Source organism: Sturnira hondurensis, unplaced genomic scaffold (genome assembly GCF_014824575.4).
Source record: "Sturnira hondurensis isolate 20B ecotype Veracruz unplaced genomic scaffold, ASM1482457v3 Scaffold0001872, whole genome shotgun sequence".
In the NCBI taxonomy this organism is placed as follows: domain Eukaryota; kingdom Metazoa; phylum Chordata; class Mammalia; order Chiroptera; family Phyllostomidae; genus Sturnira; species Sturnira hondurensis.
In genome coordinates, this window is record NW_028074503.1 from 27,484,376 (window position 1) to 27,508,544 (window position 24,169).

Here is a 24,169-nt window from a genome sequence, read left to right on the forward strand (position 1 = left end):
AGATGAATGAGGAAGACTGTAGCTTCCTGTGTGCACCTGACGGCTCTAATTACCTGGATGGGCCTGAAACCGCCCCCTCCAAGCCTTCACCCTTTTAAAGGCCCATGCTCATTTTAGTTACTAACTCATTCTCCCACTAGTACTAAGAATGTTCTGATGAGACTTGGAAGAAGATATAAAGTATGCATTCAAATACTGTAGTGAATATAGAAGTGTTAAAAAAAGATTCCGCAAAACTTATAAACTCCTTCACACTTTCCCATGTTATGGTTTGATTGTGAATGACCACATTCTTGAGCTTAATTTGTCCTGAATTTTTTTATTGATCCGATTTTTAATCCAGCTCTTGGAATTTATAAAAATAAGTGTGGCTGTTTTGTAAACCTGCATTATTAGCAATTGTTGTACAGATATTTTTATATTGAGTCTTGGGTCTTCATATTGCTAAAATATTAAATGGGAAAATCATGGAACTTATGAATAAATAGATGTATATATATTTCTACAGACTCTAGACTAGGAGACATTTAAGTAAGAACAGGCTGTCAACCTATGGGGCAAAAAGTGAGGTCTTGAGGAAACTGAGGGTAAATTTTTTTCTAACCATCAGAGTTTATAAAAGACATAAACAATTCAATTTCTGTAATTTTAAAAGTAAGAAGAGAAAACAAAAACATGATTCAGATAGAACATTGCTAAATGGAGATGCAATTTGATTTATTGGAAATAATAGATTTTTTTTTATGCAGATTCTGGCAGTAACTTACCAGAATGTAACACGTTCTGGAAAATATCTTTTGCATCAAGTATATATGAAAATATAAGAAAGTAGATTTTATGGCATGGTGTGGGGTGACAAGGGGTGGGGGGGTGGAGGGAGCTAAACGTAGTATAAATCCTCAATAACTCATAGCTTTTTAGACATAATCTTTGATGGTGTAGACGTAGTATTTCATACACATTCTTTAATTTTGTTCTTTAACTGAAAATGCTTCCTTCTATAGGGAATAGGGAAGAAAATAAACAGTATTTAGGTGACAGTACAAACTCCGCTATGTGAAGCTGGCAAATGGGGCCATAGCCTGGCCGACGGCATCGCTGGGGCCTGATTTTCAACCTTCACTCTTGGGTCGATTTATGACAAGTGTGAATTTGGACTTGTAGTTACTGGCTTCTTAGAGGGCTTGATGTGTAATGGGAGATTTGAATGTGGGGGTGGGTCAGGGCTTGCCTTGACCTCAGCATGCCCTGCTCTGGGTGCATGTGGGTGGGGGAGGGGGCTCCCTGCCTTCCCGCCACTCCCATGGGAACGTCCCAAGGTCTGACCGAGACCCCGCCCCCTGCGCTTCTGCTGGTCCTGTCCTACAGAGAATCAATCCCCTACCCCCTCACTCCCCTCCCCTGGCAAAATGAAGAAGGATCACGGGGAATGTATAGAATGGCTGGGCCAAAATACGTTTTGGAGAAATCTTTAAAAAACCATTCATAACAGAAAACTCAACAGCCCTCTAACATAGTCTGTCTCTGATACGCTATGAAAATAGTACTGGTTTGATCAGTTAAGTGACATTCTGCTTCTCCCTGGCAAATGTTTACTCATACTTTTTCAATAATAAATTAGCTAAAGGTGGACTCAAGCTAGAAACTTCACTAGTTCCATCCTTTGTAATTTAGCAGAGTCTTCTTCACACCTAGGCCATCATCAGTCATGTATTTTATTAAGACCCTCAACTCCAGAGGGCGATTCGCAAACTCCTGGGCTATCTCATTTTGTAGTCTGGCCAACAACTGTGGAATAGAGCTCAGCCTTATTACACCAGTATCTTCTCTTTTAAAACAGCATTCAGTGGTTTGCTTTAAAAGAAGAGTCCCAGTTTATTCTAAATACGTGTACATTTGCGTAAGTGTCATTTATGAAAACAGACCTGGAACATAAGTGCCGCGTAAGGCGAGTATATCTGGTTACTTGCTTAAAAACGAAGAAAGTGCTTCCGAGTGTGCCGTGGTCCACGGCTCCCTGACTGATGTTCGTGTGGAAAAGCGCTTCCTCACTTGCTCCCCCCACTTTTTTTTTTGCGTTGATTTCCAGGCCCAAACGCAAATTCTCTGACTTTAGACGTGCATGTTCTGAAAGACACTACAGCCGTGGCTTCTGTTTGAAAGCAGCAGGCCGGGAACTCTGACAGTCCTGGGTTCAGACTCCAAGCCTCCCACTGAGGAGCTGTGTGGCTCTGGGCCAGCTAACTCACCTTTCTGTGCTCCGGACTTTTCATCTGCAAAACCTCCAAAGCCTTGTGTGAGAATTAAATGAACTAATGTGTGTAAAGGGCTTAGCATCGCCATTTTCAACCTTTGTCATCTGGTGGCACACATAAACGAATTACTAAGATTCTGCAGCCCACCAAAAAATAAATATTTTGCCAGTCTCACAAAAATAGGTATAATTTTGATTCATTCATGCCAGATGGCTATTGTGTTGGCTGTTGTTTATTTCTTGATTTAACAGTCTAAGGGAAAAGAGGTCTGTGCCCCTGACTGAATAGTCAGATATTGCCAGCTTTAAAAATTCTGCCGCACACCGGTTGAAAAATGCTGGCTTAGCATAATAGCAATGCAACGGGAGGTTGTTAACGTCGATTCCAGTTATAATCTGGCAACTCAGCCAGTGGTTGTTGATGCTCTACTCACATCTAATTACACTAAAAAACCAGAGTGCAGTGCAGTCAAGTATTTGGGCAAATTCCTATCAGCTTTGTTTTCTAAGTGAACCATATATGTCGGTTTTGTCTCCCTATGGCGATTCTTCACTCCTCTTTGAAATGATTTATTTTTAAATTTAATATTTGAAAGTACGTAGTATGTGGTTCAAAATTCAAAAGGCACAAAAGCGTGTAGTAAAAAGTACCCTTCCTCTCCTTGCTTCCTGTCTAGCTCCCCCCACCCCCCAGAAGCCAATCTTCAAAACCTGTCTTATACATCTATAAACAGAAGATACACAGTTTCTTGTTTCTGTCCTTTTTTTGCTTTCCGCACAAAAGTTACCATACTATTTAGGGCTGTCAAATGGATGATATGACATTCAGTTAAATGCACAGTATTTGGGACTCACACTAAGAATTTAATTGATGTCGTATCTGAAATTCAAGTTTAACTGAGTATCCTGAATTTTATTTGCTAATTCTGGCATCCCTAAATTACCCTCCTACTGTTTGGCATCTTGTTTGTCTGCTTTTAGTTTTTTATTTTTTTTTGTCATATTAGAATCACCTGGGATGCTTTTAACCCCCTCTTTGTCCAAGCCCCACACCCCAAACCAGTTCCATCAGAATGTCCAGAGATTCTATCTGGGCAACAGCATTTTCCCAGTGATTTTCTTTCAGCGACTTAATGGGGGAATAATTTACACACTCAAAATCACATTATTTTAAGTGTATATAGTCCAATGCTCTTTGACAAATGCATACACCTATTTTTAATTAATGACATATTTGGCCATATTTAGACCCCTTTCATTCGATTTTTTTGGCAGCTTTTTGCCTGTGGCTTTTTTTCTGGAATCAAGTAATGCAAATATGTCTTTGTAAATTCTAGCTGAACACGTTGTTATTTCCCCTTTACTCCTCCCCAAGAAACATTTCTTAAAGTATAAACCCTTTAAAGCAAGCATTATGTTCTGTGCTACTTTTCTTCATAGGACTTGAGCCCTTTTATAATTGTTTCAGATAAATACAGGTTGAGTAGAAACAGAGTCATTTATTGCAGTCATTATTTAGGTTTAATGTACAAATTGAGAATGTTACTAATGAGTGTTTGTGGTTGCAACACTAATTAAAAAGAAATTCGGACATTGCAAAGACGTTGTTGCCAACAATGCTTTATACCCAGAGATTATCTGCAGGTGTGCATGCATTGGCTGGGTGGTAAGCCAGGTTCTTTACACATATATAGTGTATGACCTGTTTACCCAAGAAGGATCTGGGTCCAACATTAAATACATTTTTCAGACCACGTCACTGGAAATCAGAGGAGCTGGGATTCAAACCATGTTTGACCCCATGTCTTGCTAGGGTTACATCCCAGTCTGGCCTAATTTTAGGATTCCACCTTTTGCAACAAGATTCAGAAACTCTATTTTTACTTTTGAAAAAGATTCAGAACAGCTGTTTCTGTTTCTCAGTGGATGACTTTCTCAGCCAAAATGCCTTGTAGAGAGAGCCAGCAAGAGAAATCAAGCAGGTAAGAATCCTTTGGACTAAGTTTCTTTCATTTCTATGAAGCCCTTACAAGATAGATCTGGGTTTTGTATTTGTTCACCTGTCTTGGATCACCTAGCAAAAAAGGCTTATGAAGAAAGTTGAACCGACCTAATTACGAGTTTCGATTTAGGAGGAAAGGAAGCAGTGTCTTTTGCTAATTACCCTTGTCTTTTTGCTCAAGCCCTGTGTACCTCTCATACCCATGTGTGACTAAGAGGAAGAACTGAATTGGAACACTAGGGGTGGATATCTTCTTCCTGCACATGCCAAATATTTTCTTTCTCTGTGGACATGTTCTATGAAATGCATGATTTAGAGACAGACCACAAAACCATTCTAGTTTCTTCAGCAGAGCACACAATGAGTCTGTTTCAAGGTGATTTCCTGGTGACGATAGCTTCCAGTAAATTTGAGGCAGATTCACAGAGTAGAAACTGGATTCTGTTCCTGGCTTAGCTTCTTTCACCTGTCTCCATATTTATAAGACTTATAAGAATTTCCTCCATACAGTTCATCTTCAGTAAATGTTTGTGGAACTGTCTGGATGTTCTCTTTTAAAACTGAGGCTAGACTGTGTTCTGGGTAGTTTGGCGAAGTGGTGTGTCCATGGGGTGAATCTGACAGCACAGTTGTCACGAATTCAGAGGCTATAGGGCTGCAATGGGGTCTTGAATTCTTTTAACTCTGACAATGTCAATTCATCTAGAAGCATCTGTAGAGGACTGACTAACCTGAACTCCTAACTTTTAGTAAAAAGTTGACAAGAAAGAACTTTCTAAGGTCCAGTGACTTTCAGAGAGACCTTCATGCTTGGCAGTCCAAGGCATGTGAACTCACTTAAAAAAAAAAAAAGACATCCATGAAACCGTAATTTGAGTGATTCCAGTAGTTTGAGTGATTCCAGTAGTTTGATTGGGTTTTGGCCCAGAATCCAATGAATAATGCTGTGATAGCAACAAAGAAATTGTAAGTATAGTTTTCTCTAAAGACTATGAAAGAAGAAAAAGGAATGGAAACCAGGCCAACTTCTTGATGTTTTATTAATTCTCTTAATGTTTTTACTTAAGTCTGTGAATTACTCTGAAGTGTTTTGATTCTGCCTCTTTTCAAAGTATCACAGTCATGCCTGTTGGGCCATACCGTGGCTTCTCTTCAAGTGTCTTGCTATGAGCACCTTATCTTGGTTGAAGGACTAGCCTGTATAAGCTCAGAAGGATACATAGTTCTTGTCAGGAGTCTATAAAATTCCCCTTTATCCTGCCCAGGTTTTTCGTTATCTCCTAATGTTCTCACCTCATTTCATCTTTCTCTAGACCACTTTTATTTGAAATTTTTTTGGCAGCTTTTTGCCTGTGGCTTCTTTTACTTCTAGAATCAAGTGATGCAAATAGGTCTTTGTAAATTCTAGCTGAACAATTTCTTGTTTCCCCTTTACTCCTCACCAATTTACTGCATCTTGTTTCAACATGAAGCTTTAGACTTGGTGTATTAGCAAACGTGCAGATCATTATATATTCAATTAAATGCCACTGGTAAAGGGCAGAGTGGTTTGTCCAAGTTAATTATTCACGATAGCTTCTAGAATCTGAAGAGCTTGACAAGTGTGGGCCGAGACCAGCCACGATGTGGGTATTTAGAGTGTGTTATGACATCTTGGGATGGGGCTTGACTTTGGACACCCCCCCCCACTTGTCAGTGTCCCTCCCTCTGCCCATTGACCTTATTTTATGAAGTTTCTTCTCTCTCTTCCCATTCAGGAACGTCATTAATACAAATATGCCTTGTTCTAATCTTTGCCTTTTTTCATAATCCAGTCAATACCCCCCCTTTGTCTTTTTTAGTACCACCTGCTTTGCTAATGAAAACTTGCCTTGGAAACTTAGTTTTAGGTGACCGGGAGGTAATGAGTTTGTAACATCTTCCTCTAATGCAGTTGACATTTCTCCTGTTCACTAGACCCATAAGGAATGTCTGTTGCGTGGGGCTTGCATGAAGACTTCAGGCCTTGTGGCCGAGCAGATGCTGGGATCCAGAAAGTCTTTCTGCGTACTCCAACAAACACACAAACAAACATACAAACAAAACTGCCCATGCCCTGACTGGTGTGGCTCAGTAGGTTGGGCATCATCCCACAACCCAAAAAGTCGCTGGTTTGATTCCTAGTCAGGGCACATGCCTGGGTTGTGGGCCAGGTTCCCAGTTGGTGGCATTTGAGAGAGGCAACCTATTGATGTTTCTCTTGAACATTGATTTTTTCCCTCTCTTTTGCTCTCCCTCTCTCTGAAAATAAATAAAATCTTTTAGAAAACTGTCTACAGAGTCCACTTTTACAGAACAATTATGGGGAAAATACAGGGAAAAATAAAAGGTTTTTCTGGAAGTTTGCCTTTGTGTCACATAGGGGAAGATCAACTATAACTTTATTTTAAAAATGTATAGAGGTTGAAAAATAAAGCAAGTAAGTTAATAAGTTTTCCAACCCTCCATAAGATCTCTATAAAACAGGTTCTGAGAATTCACCTTAGCTGAAATTCGTCCCCAGGTGGACTTGCCTCCAGAGTCCCTGAACAATGGGACTGAACCCCGCCCTGCCATGTCTGACTGAGCAATTAATTACCCTTTGTCCAGGGGTCTGTAGCAAGCTTCGTCCTTCAATTTATGGAGAATGTGAATTTTATTTGCATCCCATGGTGATGATGCTTTCTGGAATTTTCCTAAAACACTTGCCATTTTTTATGCATTTCAAAATAGGATTCTTGGTTTTACTGGAAACACAGATTATTTGTAGTATGGATCCTCCAAAGCTGGTGTCCAAAATAATGGGTTGCCCCATTAAGAGTCTTGCACGTAGAATCATAGAAGTGAGGGTTTGAGCCAATGATTCTCTTGCGTGAGATCCTGTGATGCTGCAAGAAGACAAGTAGCAGCTGGTGAGAAGGTGATACAAAAATGAAAGTAGGGTGATGCCGTGGGAAGTGAGCCATTTTCTTTAGGTTTGGGGGCCCTACCAGATCTGCCTGATGAAGGAAGATTTAAACTCAGAACTGAGCGATAGCAAGGAGACAGCTTGTGAAAACTGGGGAGGAGGAAGGGTGATAGACAGGGTCCAGCCAGTGCAAAGGCCCCGAGACAGGATGAAACGTGGCTTCAAGGAACAGAGAGTTAGTAAAGAACTGTCAGCCAGGTCACATGCTTTGTGAGGTAGGAGCAGGATTTTGGGTTTTGTTTTTTTTTTCGGTTTGGTGAGATGCCGCTGTAAAATATAGTAAGGGGAACAGTATGTGGTCTAACCTACATCTTTAAAAGATACCTCTGCTTGTGACATGGGGAATGGATGGAGGAACACTGGAGGCACGAAGGCAAGTTAGGAGGCTCTTGGGAATTGCGGTGACCCTACAGTTTGTTCGATTCAGGACCCTTCTGAAAGTGGAAGGAGACGCTATCTGTAGAAACGGAGGGGAAAACGGGGCCTGTGGTGAGTGTACCAGGACTGCTTTAGCCATTCCAGTTGTCGGTGGGGTAGTGGAACCTTTTATGCCATTTCATTAAACCCACAATAAACCCTACGTGCCCAGTGCCTACTACACACCTGATAAGTGTTTGCTCGGTGAGTGAGTGGATGAATGAGCCCCGGGGGTGGGGGATTAGCATCCGTGCGTTCTCAATGGAGCTGTACTGCAAGTTAACTGAGACCGAACTATAACGGGAGGTCTAATTTTGACTCTAAAACTCATACCCTTGCTCAAATTTCTTACCTAATAGCTACCTCATTATCTTTGTTTTTAAATGTTTCTAAGCTTTCCCTCCTGTATTTTCATTTTCTTCCTTCATTTCCTCCTCTCTCCTGGGCTCAGTGTTCTACATGGAGAGGTTCTGTAAATGTGTTTGCCGTACTAGTTTTTATCAAAAGCAGAAACCGGAGAGGTCACTGACGGTGTAGAGTCCGCGGGCAACTTTTTGATCTTTCCTTTGAAGCTCCCTGGGCCACATGTAATGCCCAACTTCAGAAGGCCTCCGCCTGAGCGGCGTGGCGGCGTTCATCTAACAAGGCTGACGCTATGGGGTGCGCTCAATGGACCACTCGCTTCTTCCACAAAGACTTTCTTCTGTATCCTCTTCTGCCCATCCAGGAAACTAGGGCCACCTGACTCCTGGGGAAAGGGAGCTGGCATCATTTCGGAAGGACCCCACCCCACTCCTTACAGGTCAGAGTAGCTTTGGCATGTTGCAAAAATGCACCAAAGTCTCAACAGAAAAGGAGAATCTCCTTCTCCTGCTTTGAATTGGGGGCATAGGAAAATTCAAGAGTGTATATTTTATAAAATTTGTACTGTAAATCACATATATTTCTGGCTTACTCCATGAACACTCAAGTAGACTCATCTTCTGATGAGATTGGGTTAAATAAAAGACTGTCTTTAGGGAGGGAGGCACAGCCGAAAGACCTTTACATGCTTGAGGTACCTGCACAGGTGTGTGCCTGTGTGTGCGTGCACGAGTGTGTGCATGTGTACACACACAACTATGCTTGTGTGCTCACTGTGACCCACCTTGCTAATCATGTGCGATCAGTGCCTGATGTCCCCAGTCAGGGCTGTCACGCTGGAGAAAGTGTTCCAGCTTGCACCCTTGTACCCCTTTCTCCCATTTGATCCTACTTATCTGGGTTGCTTGAGAAAATGCAAGCCCATCCACCATGAGAAACAGTATGTCATTTGCTGACACTCGCCAAATTATCCAGGTATCCAACACGCACACCTCACTGTAGCTAGATTTATAGGGCTAGTTCCTGTTTTAGAGCCTTCCAGGGAGAGTCAGCTCTTCAAGATGCTGGGAGATTTTCAGGTGGAGACTATCATAGCCCCACCCTCTGCTTAATTAGGGGAAATAAAATGGATTTAATATTAGCCTCTGTTTGTCATTGTGTAAATAGGAACCAGAAGATTAACTGCGGATATTATCAGAGGAGGGGAGAGACAATTTATTCTGAAGTATAAACTCCCTGATAGTCAAAGATGTATTTACCTTAATGCGTTTAACTGGAATATATAGACAGAACAAATGTTAGGGTCTATGTTGTTTATCTGTGTCACTAGAATTTATACTCCTAAAAGTTAATGTGTGAGCATTTAGCTTTCATACATTTGCCTCTAATTGTAATAATATTTACCAAGACGGGCTCAGATTTCGGCAGGAAAACCTTCAGTTTGGCCACAAGGAAACTCCGTCTTGTATTTAGTTAAGGTCACTAGAACCTTAGGAAACAAGATGGTGAAAGATATTTAGACTTTTCTTTTTAAAAATGGATGAAGATGATATAGGAAGAGCATTCTTTGATGTCAAAGAAATAGAATGATCCCAAGAACATCTTTGAGATGCAGACCTTAATGAAGTGAAAAGTGGCAGGTGTAGCAAATGTATTCTCTGTGGCAGGTACCTTGCCATTCTTTTCCCACTAAGGTATTAGCATTTACCTCTCAGTATTTTGACTTAATGGAATAGGTTCTGAGTTCCGTCCTTTTGTTGCAAAATACCGGAAAGTAAGATGTAAATCTTTCATGGAAAACGTGATGTTTTTCCGTGGGCAGGAACAGGGTGCTGTACTTGTGGAATTGAAACACAGTATCACCAGGCTTTAACAGCAGGCCACCAACTTTCCTTTCAGTGGAGATCAACTCTGGAAAACACAGACAATGCTCATTTCATAAGAACTGTCACGTAATGAATCTTAGTTTACAAAAACTCCAAGTCTTGGCATTTATTTCTTTGCTGACATCATGATTCTTTTCCGGTGAGAACAGTCACTGTGGGTTGGAGCAGTCGAGAGAGGACGTTTCCACGTGCAATTCCCTTTTACAACTCATGGAAAAGTTGGACAAGAGCATAATGCATGATTCTGAGCCTTATTTAAGTGTGATTTCAGTGAACTAGGCACACTTTTGAACATTTCAGGGCTTTCTCAGCCCCAAATTGTTATGAACCAAACGCCGTATGCCAGCTCTACAGTTAAAGAATACTGTCGTGGGGAGAAGCACACTGCTGTTTGCTAGGATTCTGTCCATTATCGGAACCTTAGCAGGCTCCCGGTGAGGCACCAAGAAGCTGTCTTCTGCCCTGTTCTGATTAGACTTTAAAATGTACCAAACAGCAGGGAAGGGTGGGCACAGCTATAAATGTCTTTGTGCTAATGATGACTTTTCTTTCCTCACCAGTAACAGCTGGGGGTGAAAGTTGTCAAAGACAAAGTTATAAATGTTTTATATTGGAAAATGCTAGGTGAATTTAAGACACGGTCGATTTATTAGGTTACTGCCAAGGAGTAAACAGTCGACTCATTAAAGCTGTAATTAGTCATTGTTGACATATTTTATTTTTAATCAGGGGCTCCAGGAGGGGACAAAAGTGACTGAGATAATCTAGGGCTTTGTTACGAAGAATAAAACCAGCTTTTTAAAATGTAGCCATTCTTTTTCCTTTGCACTGTTAGACCACCTTTTTATTTTCTGAGAAATGTGGTGACTTCGTTTTAGGCTATGAAGTAACCTATGCTAATTGATTAATTATTTTGTGTTTTCGTTACACTAGTTCATTACAATTTTTTAAATGTTTCCCTATTTCTTGGCAAGTTAAGAGTGGAGCGGGAATCCATGGTGATAGAATGCATTGAGCCAGGTATTTCATGTACCTATGATGACAGATAAAGAGCCCCCAAATCAAGGGTTAAGTAATGTGCCCATGGCCACATGTTGGGTAAATGACTAAAGATGAATGTCTAAACCCAGGGCTGTGGACTCCAGCAGCTGCCTCTTACTATGGTACCATTGCCAACCTTGTTGCTGCAGATCCAACCTCAGTGCTAAGGCCTTCCAGAATGTGTCTCTGCTTCCATCTAAGCCAAGTTTCCCATAGCCAATGGCACTGCTCTGCTCCTCCCAGTTCCTCCTTTTCCCTTTCCCCATCAAGTTCCAGCTCTCATCTCACCTCCTCCATGAAGCCTTCCTGATTACTTCTGTTCCTACTTGCTCATCCTCTAAATGCCTTTCAGACATAAAGGTGTCTACATTTTTGATGTAGAGCTCATTTTCAATAACTGATCAGAATAACTTAACATTTGTCTATTTTCTCCCCAAACACACAAGGCTGTAGAAACATGTGTAATAGCCTTCCTTATTTTTCATTCCCCCTCAATCATACATATTACAGAAATACAATTCTAATTTAGAAATTTCCAATAACATAAGCATCTACATAATGTAGAACAAGCCCTTGTGAGACAAATAAGCACTTCCTTTGGACTGACTTCATTTTTTGGTAGAAATAATCTCTCTTATCCAGCATTTGCTAAGCTCATAAAATGCTTCGAAGGTTAGATGTCAGCTAAAACAATAACCAGCCAAGATTCTTTTCCCAAAGAGGTCTTGGATTTCTTGTCTTTCTTATTCTTGGACTTACATGAAATTATGTGTAACTGAGAACATTGTAAGAATATGATGCTCATCTTATTTTCACAGACATGTGCCTATGAATCAGTCCATAGATGCTATCTAATTTGGCTTCCTTACATCTCAGAGAGGCAGACTTCGTGGGCAGATATGTGGATCTGTATGCCCTTTCTCAGATAATGAAGCAAAGTGGTAGAAGTTGGTATGACTTCCTCAAAGCAGCAGCCAGTGGGAACGTGAACCCAATTTGCAAGATGATTAGACCAACATCTGAAAACGTAGCAAAACATCTTTTAAACCAGCATCTCTTTAACTTAAAACATTTTTTATGCGGAGACATTGTTAAAGAGTAGATGCTTCCATTTTCATATATACACTTACTATCCTTGCATGTATCACGTACACATACACTTCTTCTCTGCAGAGAGAAGCGATGGGTGGGCTGGGAAGGACCTTGTCCAGGAACTTGTGCTGGTTGGCCCATTGAGGCAGGTGACTAGGGTCAGGAAAAAAAAAAACTATCTTCCTAACCCGCCACTGCCTTAGGAGAAGCTGTCTTCGTGAATGTGGCCCATTCTTCACTCCCGTTAGTTATAGTGTGAAAATGACATTACCTTCAGCTGTTCAAATTAGGAGCCACCATTGGCAGTGAGGATTATCTGGGCTAAGAGGTAGGGCCACGCTCCTCAAACTTGGTTGCATTTTGGAGTCATCTGGAGAGTGCTGAAAACTACTAGTGCTTTTTCCTCACCATCAGAACTCAGATGTACTTGGTTGGAGGTATGGCCTGTGCATTAGGGAGTTTCAAAGTCATCCAACTTTGAGAAATACTAAGCTGGAAAACCCCATTTTCTGGTCTAACTGATTGATGTCAAGAAGGCCTTGGCCTCTTCGTAGAGACTTCCTAATCTGCTTTATTCCATCAGAAGATTTTCCAGCCTTGAAGAGATATGACTTGTATCAAAGATTCTTTCAGTATAAGGCTTTGCAGAAATTCAGAGATTCTACATTTCTTTTTCTTGTTCCCTAGCTGAAGTTCTGGCTAAAAGAACCTAGGAAAACATTTTTTAAAAATAAAAAGTAAGTCATGCAGCCCCCTTATAAAAACAAGCAGGAAAGCTTTTCAGGTCAAATACTAAATGTTTTGAAAAATTCTTGAGGCTTAATTTATCAAATCCATCCATTCATGAAACATCTTTCTTTGTGCATGTGTTTAGAGTAAAACAACATTTTGGGGAGCTACTAATTGTCAGGGGAACAACATTTATGATATGTGAGGGGACAAAAGTTCTGTGTAGCTGGGAAGGCACATTAAGCACATTGTCCTGACAGGTTTCAGCAGAAGAAACCCACAAGCTGTGTGCCAAACTTGGCTGGTGGCAATGAGCGAGAGGAAGCTGTTCTGAACCCGTGATTTTCTACCTTTTCCATCTCCTGGCACACATAAACTGTGACTAAAACTCTGCAGTACACCAGAAAATATGTGTGTTGCCAATCTGACACACAGAAAAAAATAGGTAGAACTGATTCATTCACACCGGCTGCCTGTTGTTGGGTTGGCTGCTGTCCTGTTTCATTTGACAGTTTAGGGGAAAAGAGGTCAGTGCCCCTGGTGAATGAGTCAGGTGTTTCAGGTTTCAACAATTCTTGCAGTGCAGTGCAGTGCACTGTTCTGAACCATAACAGCATCAAATAAGATAAACTACCACCTTTCTTGACCTGTGGGTCTTTGTGCCCTAGAATGAGTTGGGTTGCTGGAGGCAGGTACAAGTCTCAACCTTCTGGGAGGCGTGCCACAAGATAGAGAATGACAATGGGGTCAGGAGTTCACAGCCCTGGTTGCTCTTCTCTCGTCACTTAGAGGAATATTTAAACACTTAGTTCCAGCGTCAGCCCGTAGAGATTCTTCTGTAGGCTCCTCTGGAGAGGCCTTAGAATTCGTATTGGTAACCGCTCAACAGGGAACACTGATGGTCAGCCGGGATTGGGTCCCCAGGGATAATGTGTGTGGTCAAGTTTCATTCCAGTGTCATTTCACAGAGTCCTGGTTACCAATCTGCCCTGCTGCTTCTCAGAGATTTTTCAATTACTCCGTCCTGATGTGTGAGCACGTTAGCTCAGTACGCTGGCTCGCAGGACCGTGTTAAATAACGAATATTTTCACAAATAATAAATTACTTTATTTGTGGTGGTGGGGCTCAGAGTGTATTCTGCATGTTTTCCAGGTGGTTTCAGGTGGGTGTTATTTGCATACCTCGGGCAACACTGAGAAGAGACTTCGTTGTGAACAAGTGTGAATCAGCCCCTCCCTGGGACAAGTCGATTACTTTTAAAATAAAATATGGTGTTCTTACACTGTTGAGCTTTAAAAGTAATAGCTTTATTGAGTTTTAATTCATGTACCATGAAATCCACCATTGTAAAGTATCTATAACTCAGTGGTTTTTAGTATATTTACAAAAAGAAGCTACCATTACTGTCTGAATCCAGACCATTTTCATCATCCTGCTAAAACCCCCCCCCCCCAAATTTCATATGCATTAATAGTCACTTCCCCCTCCACTCCTTCACGTCCCCTGGAAAGCACTAATTCGCATTCTTTCTCTCTGAGTTTGTCTATTCTGGACCTTTCCTGTAAATAGGAAAATAAAATATGTAGCCTGTTGCTTCTGGCTTCTTTCACTTAGTACAGTGTTTCCAGGGATTATCCACGTTATAGCATGTGTCGGTACATGATTGTGTTGTGTGGATATGCTACGTGTCAGTGAATGAAGACGTATTTGTTTACATATTCATCCACCAACATTTGGATGATTTCCGTAGTGGGGCTGTTATAAGCATTTGTGGACATATGGTTTCATTTCTTTTGGATATAGAGAAAGTAGATTTGCTGGGTCCTAAGGTCACTCTGTGTTTAACTTTTTGAGAAAGTTCCATGCCGTTTTCCAAAAGGCTGCACCGTTTTCCATCCCATCAGTGACACAGGACGGTGCCGGCTGTCCACACCTCTGCCAACACTTGCTTTGTTCACACTTTTATCACAGCCACCCCACTGGGTGTGAAGTGGTATTGCACAGTGGTTTTGATTTGTACTCTGCTGATGACTCGTGCTGTCTTCGAATCTTTTCCCGTGCTCATTGGCTATTTGTATATCGTCTTTGGAGAAATATATTCAAACTATTGTCCATTTTTCAGTTTGGCTATTTGTTGTCTTATTTTTGAGTTGTAAGAATTCTTGACATAATCTGTACTCAAGTGCTTTATCATATATATATATGATTCAGAAATATTTTTGCCGAGTCTGGGGGTATATTTTCACTTACTGTATTTTGCTGTGTATAATGTGCACCCATGTTATTGGCCCAAACTTTCAGGAAAAGAATCTTTTGTTTTAAAATTTTAACTCAGTTTTAAACTTATTTATATTGGAAACAATTTTACAAGTATCATATTCCAAGGTGCTATTTTGCATACAGATACCATTATTGCTTTCTAGAGTTACACTTTTAATGCATATACATAAATAAAAGAATTAAAAATATTTATATAGCTATGGAATTAGTACTGCCAATGTATAATGCACATCCTTATTTTTCCTTCAAAAATTTGGGCAAAAAAGTGCACATTGTACATGGCAAAACATTGTATTGGACATGTCTTTTTAAACACAAAACTTTTCCATTGGGATGAAATGTATTTATCTATTTTTTCTTCTGTCACTGGCTTGTTGGGTTTTATGTTTAAGAAACCATCCCAACATCGAAGGTCATGGATATTTATTATCTTTCTAAGAGTTTCATATTTTAAGGTCTTCCATTTATATCTACAAGGCATGTTTCATTAATTTTTGTATTTGGTGTAAGGCAGCAGTTTAAAGTTATTTTTTTAATGTGGCTATCCAGTTGCCACAAAAACATTTATTGAAAAGACTATTCATACCCATTGAATTATCTTGGCATGCTTGTCATAATTGACCATCAGTGTTAGAATTACTTTCTAGACTCTCAGTTTGATTCCATTGAATTGTATGGTTACTGTTAGGCCAGCGATGTGCTGTATTAGTCACTGTGATTTCACACCTTGTAGTAAGTTTTGAAATTGAGGCGTATGGGTGCTCCAACTTTTTTCTTTTTTGGTCAAGGTTATTTTGGCTCTTGTGTGTTCCTTGCATTTACATAAGAATTTCAGGGTCAGCTTATAACTTCTGCCCAAGGGCAGCTAGATTTTGATAGAGACTGAGTTGAACCCAAGTTTTGCTGGGCTTTTTTAAAGATTAAATGCAGTAGTCATTAGCACTGAGTGCTTAGAACAGCTACTGATGTATAATAAGGCAATGTAAGTGCTGCTAGCGATCCTTCTGTTCTTTGAATTGTCTCAAATATCCCTTCCTAATAATTCGATTCTTTTGTCATTTTTAACTGAGTTATCTTGTATGTGACATGTTTCCTTTCATAATCACAGATTTTTTCCTTTGGTAAAGGTTGTTATATTTATAGGAATAGTCTGTTAATTGCTACCTTCTATTAGAAGTGCCTGAATGTAATTCTTACCTCTCTGAAGAAGTAGTCATAAAATCCTAGATTGTAACATTGTATAGAAGCATCTGTGAAGTTTCCAGTTACTATTTCTGAATTTTATGAGTACTCTCTAGAGATGTCCTTATTCCAAGCCATAAAAAAATTATTCTCCTGTTGGCTTCATGCACTGTAAATTGGGCTAAAAGCCACCTTTTCCCCTTTAAGCCACCCAGGTGAGCTGAAGGCTGATGGAGCTGATGGCTGATTGAAAGGGGAAGTTGTTTGATATACTTGCTCATTGGTTACTTGCAAACCGTTTTTGCAGTGGACACAGAAATACTGCAATGGAACCTACACAGACACTCCAGCGGTAGGCCGGTTCACCGTGAGATCCTCTTAGCTGGCTCTCAGGGTATCTGAGCAGTCCTCCATGTGTGTATTGTGCGGGTCTCTTTCAAAACTGGAATTTAGAGTTGACTTACGTTATATAGGAAATCTGCTATGAAATAAGTCTATTTTTCATGGCACTCTCTTAGCTATAACCATGTCTGTTATTTAATTTTCTAAACATTAAGAAATAAAGGCATACCCTGAAGTGGGATTCTAAACATTCTAGCATTTTGCATCAGTGAAGTTTTTAATAAAAACAAAATAAAATGAGAATCCCTTTGTGTTACAGAACATGAGGTGTACAGGGGTAAAGAAAAAGTAGGTATGGAAAATAACACAATAATTAATAAATGCTACTACAAGGATAAACTTTGTGTTTTATGTGCTCATAACTGGAGACCGGGGGTGTCAAACTCATTTCCACTGGGGGCCATGTCAGCCTCGCAGTTGCCTTCAAAGGGCCAAATGTAATTTTAGGACTATGTAAATGTAACTACTCCTGAACAGTTAAGTGAGAGCTTGGCGTCCCTGCCAGGTCGAAGCAAGGTGCCAGGCCGGATAAAACAAGGTGGAGGGCCGAGTTCGGCCTGTGGGCCTTGTGTCTGCCACCTGTGCTGTACACCTACTTTTACCCACCCCGGTGTTAGTCAGATAGAATTCCATGCCGTTGTGGGAGCTAGGCAGTTTGTCCAAGCCTATTTCGTGTTGTACCTGAGTCAGCAGAACCAGGGTTGGGAAGGAGAGATGGGCATGAAGTGGGGGAGAGCAAGGTCCCACGGGAGTCCACATGGACAAGCTGAGACCCAGGAGGACCTCTGGGCCCTTGGAACTTGCCTAGGTCTCTCACCACCTCTGCCCCCCGTAGAACAAATGACCTGTGGAAGAGGCTGTGCCTTTCCCATGCAGCTGCACGCACAGAGAAGCTAAACTGGGAGGTCTTGTGGGAGCCAGAGAAACGGCACCTCCATTGTTTCTTCCTGTGCCAACAAGGCGAGCTGATAGATCGGTAACAGTGTGAGCTCTGAGGCCTGCACCTACAGCATGACCCTCCTGGGTATACTTTGCAATTGGACCCATTTAAGTTTCCAAGAAGGCTGTGAAATGCATTTAATTAGGTATTTCAGTTTATAAGGATTTAGGAATATTCCTCAATTACCTTTAACCTATAAGCTCAGGCCTTCGGGGAGGTTTCTCTGAATCTGAAACAGTTGCTTAATTTGTTCCTACTGATCACTTCACCCATCTGAAGCCAAATGCCTGCATTTTGTTCACTAGCCCTGAGACTTTGGGCATGTCTGCTAAACATTGTGTTTAAGCACATATTGGTTAGGGGCTTGCTTTCTGTCCCAGGGTTCACCCAAGCTTCAGGGATAACGCTAGGCCATTGCTCTCATGTTCTTCTCAGCAAGATTCCATTTAAAGCACCTGTCAATATTGTTACAACTGGAGACAAATAGTTTTGTGCTTCGCTGGCTGCTGCTGAGTTGCAATAATCCAATAGTCAGGAAACGCACGAATGGATCGATGTTAGTAAGCAGAGTAATTTAAAAGGTCTTCCACCTCAGGTAAAAATGTCTTCGATCCTAGAGTAGCTCTATCTTGACCCTAATTATGAGGATTATTGGTGAGCTACAGGGCTCTCAGTGAGAATACTACATGGGTAAATTTGGGTTGTAGCAATTTCAAGTTCAGAATCCCAAGGTCTACTGATACTTGATTCTATAGCACCCTGTCGCTTATGGGTATATTGAAACTGGAGTAAAATTGGTGAAGAATTCGTGAATAAGAAAGTTGTGGATCTGATAGAATTTAGAAGACAAAGAGTAGGGGTAGAGAACATTCCAAGGAGAAAATTAATTATAGTAGAAAACAGTATTACTGGCTTGTGGGCTACAGTGTGTAAATTAAAATAAACTCTTGAAGTAATAAGACTAGTAATTTCCCTGGTTTTTCTAAAATCTTCTACAAATAAGTATAAATACATAGCATTAAAATATCAAGTAGAAAAGTAAATATCAAAACAGAAGAAATCTAAACATTTCTATAAAAAGAGATTATACAACTCCACAAGGTACATTTGGATTTCTAGATGAGATGATTAATGTGCCACAAAATTACAGGCTTGCAAAATTGATCCTAATGAGGACAAGATTCAATAAACCAACTACCAATGAAAAAACAGAGAACATGATTTAAAAACATCCGCCCCCCCAAAATCACCAGGACAAAGGTTTCACACGGAATTTTTTTTAAACTTTTAAACATAAGTAATCTTAATAATACTTAAACTACTCTAGAGAACAGAAAAATAAGAAAACTCTTATATTCTTCCAATGAAATGAATATAATGTAAAGCTCAAAACCAAAGATTGTTTCAACAACACAAATCTTATTCAACTGATAAAAAATTAACTGTATTTTGGCATATATAATGCATACTTTTTTGCCCAAATTTTTGAGAGGAAAATAAGGATGCACATTATATGTGGGTATAATGATTATGTGCCATGAGTATAATAATGCTTATAATAATCCCATGTATAATGAACAAGAAAACCATGGGTGCTCATTATACATGGCAAATGCAGTGAATAAAATATATGAAACAGAAGCACATTAAAAGATAATGCATTATCAACAAGTGAATTTTATTTTATAAATGTGAAGAGGCTGCTACATAAGGAAATCTATTAATAAAAAGTCAAGCTAAGGAGCGAAATCAGAAGATTATCTCAATAGAAGAAGACAGGGTAATTGGCAAATGCAGTATTCACGAATATTAAAGGCAGCCAGCATCTTGCTTAGTGGGAAAACGGTAGAGGATTTCCAACTAAAATCAGAAACAAGGATACTCACTCTCTCTATGGCTCCTTAGTTGTATGGTGGAGTATTAGATATTGAAAGTAGATAAGAGAAGAGGAATAGAAGAATGAAAATTTGAAAGGAAGAATTAATGCCATGCCTCTTAATAAACAGTATGATTGTACATTCAAAACATTTAAAATAATGAATTGGTAAACCACTATAATAAGAAAATCTAACAGTGTTGGGCAATAAAACCATTACCCCAAAGTAAATAACCATCATGCAAACAATAAAATAATGGCAAACCGTAGGTGACAGATGAGTCCCAAGTAACCAAAGCAAATAAAGAAAAATGAAAAAAAGCTTAGATGTAATCATACTACAAATATCTAAAACCTGTATGAGAAAAACATAACTTGTCTTTCAAGTTATCCTGAAAGACACAAGAGATGACTTGACCACATGGAAGGCATGCGTTTTTGGACAGCAAAGTCAGTGTCACAGAAATGTCAAGAATGGGCCCTGGCTGGTGTAGCTCAGTGGATTGAGCACGGGCCTGCGAACCAGAGGATCACGGTTCGATTCCCAGTCAGGGCACATGCCTGGGTTGCAGGCTGGTTCCCTGCAGGCCAACTCCCAGCAGGGGATGCACGAAAGGCAACCATACATTGATGTTTCTCTCCCTCTCCTTCCCCTCTAAAGATAAATAAATAAATAAAATTTTTAAAAAAAGTTCAATTTTAAAATATAAAAAAAAAAGAATGGGAGAATAATGAGGAGGTGATAACCCTTTCAGATGTTAAATATTTTATGTATAATTATATTTAAAATGGTGCTGCATAAAAAGACAGCTCAGTGGAATAGAGAAAATTCCAGAAATAGGTCCAATTGTATATGGAATTTTACTGTATGATAAAGGTGACTTCTCAAATCAGTGATGAAAAAGATGAATTTACATGTAAGTTGTAGTGGAATAGTTTTAAAAAGATAATTTGAATCCATAATCCATAACATGCACTATGATAAGTTCCAGTTGAGTGAAATATTTAAGTGTGAAGCTGAAACCGTGTAGGTACCAGAAGAACACATGAATGAATTCTGCTCTAACCTGGGGTAGGAAAACCTTCCAAACTGTGACTCAAGATCTGATTTTTCCTTCCCCAACACAATGTCAAGAACAACCATAAGTCTTCTGGGTGGTATAAACACCACAAGCTAAGTAAATAGGCAAATGAGAAAACAGATTTGCAACTTACATAACCAAGTTTTAATATTTCTAATACACAAATCGCTCCTAAAAATAGAACAGATAAACTACTTTTTAATGCACAAGAGAGATGAGCCTTTCATTTGCAGAAAAAGAAATGCAAATTACCCTTAAACATAGGAAAATATGCTTGATTTTAATCAGTGTAAGAGAAATAGAGGCTGGAACATTATTAACCTATGATTTCTGACCTATCAAATACCCGAACAGCGAAATGTTTTGACCACCTTCTCTATCGGAAGACACAATGTCAATAAAGCTAAATTGAACAATCTTTAAAGACATGTATTGAATTTTCTATGAAAAACAAGTTTGCTTCAAAATAATCTGGTAGAGGGAGAGTTTTAGTTACTTGAAATAAGATCGGCTATACATTAGTAATTTAGAAGCTGGGTGAGCAGTACGTGAGGGCACACTACTATTCCCTCAAGTATTGTATATGTTTGAAATTCTTGCAATAAATGGTAAAGGAAAAAAAAGAAAGAAATTTTAATTAGTTTCCAAATGTACCACATAATTAAGCCAAAGGAAAATTATTAGTTTTGATATTTTTTTCAAGAAATAAGCATATTTATTGGCTTAGAATTTCACATGTGAGTATGTTATATCAGTGGAGATAAATCAGTTAAAAACCGACCTGTGTTAGATTTTTTATCCTTTATTTTCAGGGTGAGCAAGCTGAAATTTAGCTTGATAAATTCTTGGTTTGTCTGTATGTTATTAGATTCCTTCATCACAGAATGAAACAAAATGGACACTTTTTTAAAATATATTTGATTGCCTTAGTAGATACATTAAGCATTGTCAAAGCTTAAATAAAAGTTGTTTGATTAACTTGATGTTGACTTATATGTGCAATTGAGATTAAATCTTCCATATAGGCCCAGATCCATTAGTCTTAAATAGCATTTAAGAAGAATCAAAATAAAAAATTATCTTCAATAAACCTTTCTAACAGAACCAAATGGTAAAGAATACACTAAAATATTCTTTTAAAAAATGATCCCCTTCCTCCAGAAAATGCCTTTTATTCTACTGACACACAGCCTGCAAGCCCCTAGGGGACTTCAGCCATTTATAATTTAACTCCAACCTCCAGAACATGAATGTGGTTTTGGAAGCAGTGTTTGAATGTCAGGAAATGAGAACCATGCTTAGGCTGTCGTTCAGGCAATTGAAGTGCTTGCTTCGAGAATCCCAGACTTCAAAATGTGTTTACTGGAGCCCAACACAAACCAATCAAAGATAAGTGAGGGCATACTAAACTTCTGCCCATTTTATACCTTTCAGCTCTTAGGTTACTGAAACCACTTATAGTGAATACAAAATAATATTACTGATATTTTGTTTGTCTAGTATTTTTAAAAATATTTTTTATTTATTTATTTTTAGGGAGAGGGGGAGGGAAGGAGAAAGAGTGGGGGAGAAACATCAATGTTGTGGTTGCCTCTCATGTGTCCCCTACTGGGGACCTGGCCTGCAACCCAGGCATGTGCCCTGACTGGGAATCGAGCCAGCAACTCTTTGCTTCACAGGCCCGTGCTCAACCCACTGAGCTATACCAGCCAGGGTGTTTGTCTACTATTTTAAACTTGCCAGAGTGCCTTAAGAATATTAACTTGGCTTTTAATAATTTAGTAAGTTCATGTCACCAGGTCATAGCAGGTCATGGTGTTCTTAAGATTGTTACCTGGAGACTTGCAGAGAGCACTGGTTTGGTGGGCTAGTCCATCTGTGTAATAGGCATCCGTACATATCTGTAGCATTTGTTAAGCTTCCTACCAGAGAAAGCAGAGTGTATGCTCAGAACTGTGCAAATGTGGTGCAAAATAAGAGGTGCCCACGAGTGGGCGTTGGATGGGTGAGTGGAAGCTTCCATGGATCACCTCCGTTTTCTGAGCTCTGACCTGCTCAACTACAAGTTCATTGATTCTGTCAGCACGAATCTCACTTTCAAAAACTATAGTTCCCCGTACTTTATCTTTTCTCAGTTTATTTGGAATAGCTCCTCTGAAGACATAAATAAATATTCTATTTGACAGGCTGCTCTGTACTCTTGTGCAACCAAACATTGAAAAATGGGCTCAGGAAGCCTGGAAAGTACCAAGTAATCACTTAATCTAAACATTCACTTCAAAGATGAGGAAGGAAGAAGAATACAAGTCCGGAACGTGGAGGGACACCCCTCCCACCAGCTGCTCTGAGGTGAATTGATTAATCATGACATTTGCACAGCTCTGAGGAGCTTAAGTACATTTGTACACTCAACACATACATATTAAGTTCTGATTATACACCAGTCACTGTCCTGGGCTCTGTAGATTCAGCAGTGGACAGAGGATATTAGGTTCCTGAGCTAATGGAATTTACAGTGAACAAGAATGGAGCATAGCTGGGAGGAAAATGGAAAGAAACTGTTAACAACCCTGAGACATTCTAACAATGAGAATCATGTTCCCGTTATTACCCAGGGGAGAGTTCCTTTCTCCCATAGAATAAAATATTTCTAGTTCCAACCTATCTAACCCACTTTTCATTGCCACTTGTAATGACCAATAGTCTTGGGTTCCCCTTTGTTAGAAACTGTCACGCCACAGATCACATGCCTTATCTGCCAACGGAAGGTTAGGCCACGTGATTTACTCAGATTTCCCTGGGCACCTAAGACTCTTCATTCAACAGAGCCTTGTGGTGTTTGCGTATTTTCCCTCCTCTTTCCAGCCCTATAACCACCAGCTGCCTTCCCAGGAAGGGCTCTGGGGATGATGCTTCAGTGTCTGTATCTAAAAGACCTCCTGGCTTGTGTGGTACAGCCTGTGACACAGTGATAGTGGGGGAGAATCCTGCACACTTCCTGAAACACAGTGGTCTTCTGGCCCCTCCTTCCCCTTTAGATCGTAGAACCAAGAGCTGTCAAGAGCAGGAGTAAGCAATGCTGCTGAACGCGTCGGCTTTCTGATCCTTCCCAGATCGGTTTTTTTTTTTTAGCTCAGTTCTTGGAGGAGGGAGTCTTGCCAAGACTTTATTTTTCTTTGCGGTGTTGTATTTGCTGTGCTCGGAATAGAATGTTGCGATCATATGAATTTAGGACTCAGAGAACCACAGGGTAATAAAAGAGGAACCAAAATGAATTCAAAAAAATATAGATAGATAGATATAGATACGAGTTGTCATAAAAAATGAAAACTAAAATTTGCTTCGAAAGAAACTTAGAAACGAATTATCTAATAGGCCGATTTCTTTAGTCCATTGGAGACACTAAATAAAGGTTTTCCGCAGTGCCACGCATTACATTAATTTCAGGGGGAATTTGTGTGAAGGGTTGTGTCCACAACCCTCTACTTGCAGGCAAGAGCTATTGTGGGCCACGGTGGAATTGATCCCCATGAGCCAGGATTAGTCCCTCTGTGCTGAAGCCTGGCTGGGAGGCAACCCCAGTATTGCCCAGGCAGGTTTATGTACAAACAACAGGGAACAAATGGACTCAGATCA

General features: G+C 39.9%; 1 protein-coding gene across 3 annotated transcripts in view; it reads left to right on the top strand.

Annotated features, from left to right (window-relative positions):
• The window catches only part of RAB27B (RAB27B, member RAS oncogene family), a 124,193-nt gene that overhangs the window by 80,900 nt on the left and 19,124 nt on the right, over positions 1–24,169 (top strand). The window contains exon 1 of one of the 3 annotated variants that reach the window (XM_037034586.1): positions 9,478–9,482. The exons of the other annotated variants lie outside the window; for them this stretch is intronic. The gene's annotated coding sequence lies outside the window, so the exon portion shown is untranslated. Of the gene's footprint in view, positions 1–9,477; positions 9,483–24,169 lie in introns of those variants that run through there. 3 annotated transcript variants of the gene reach the window in all.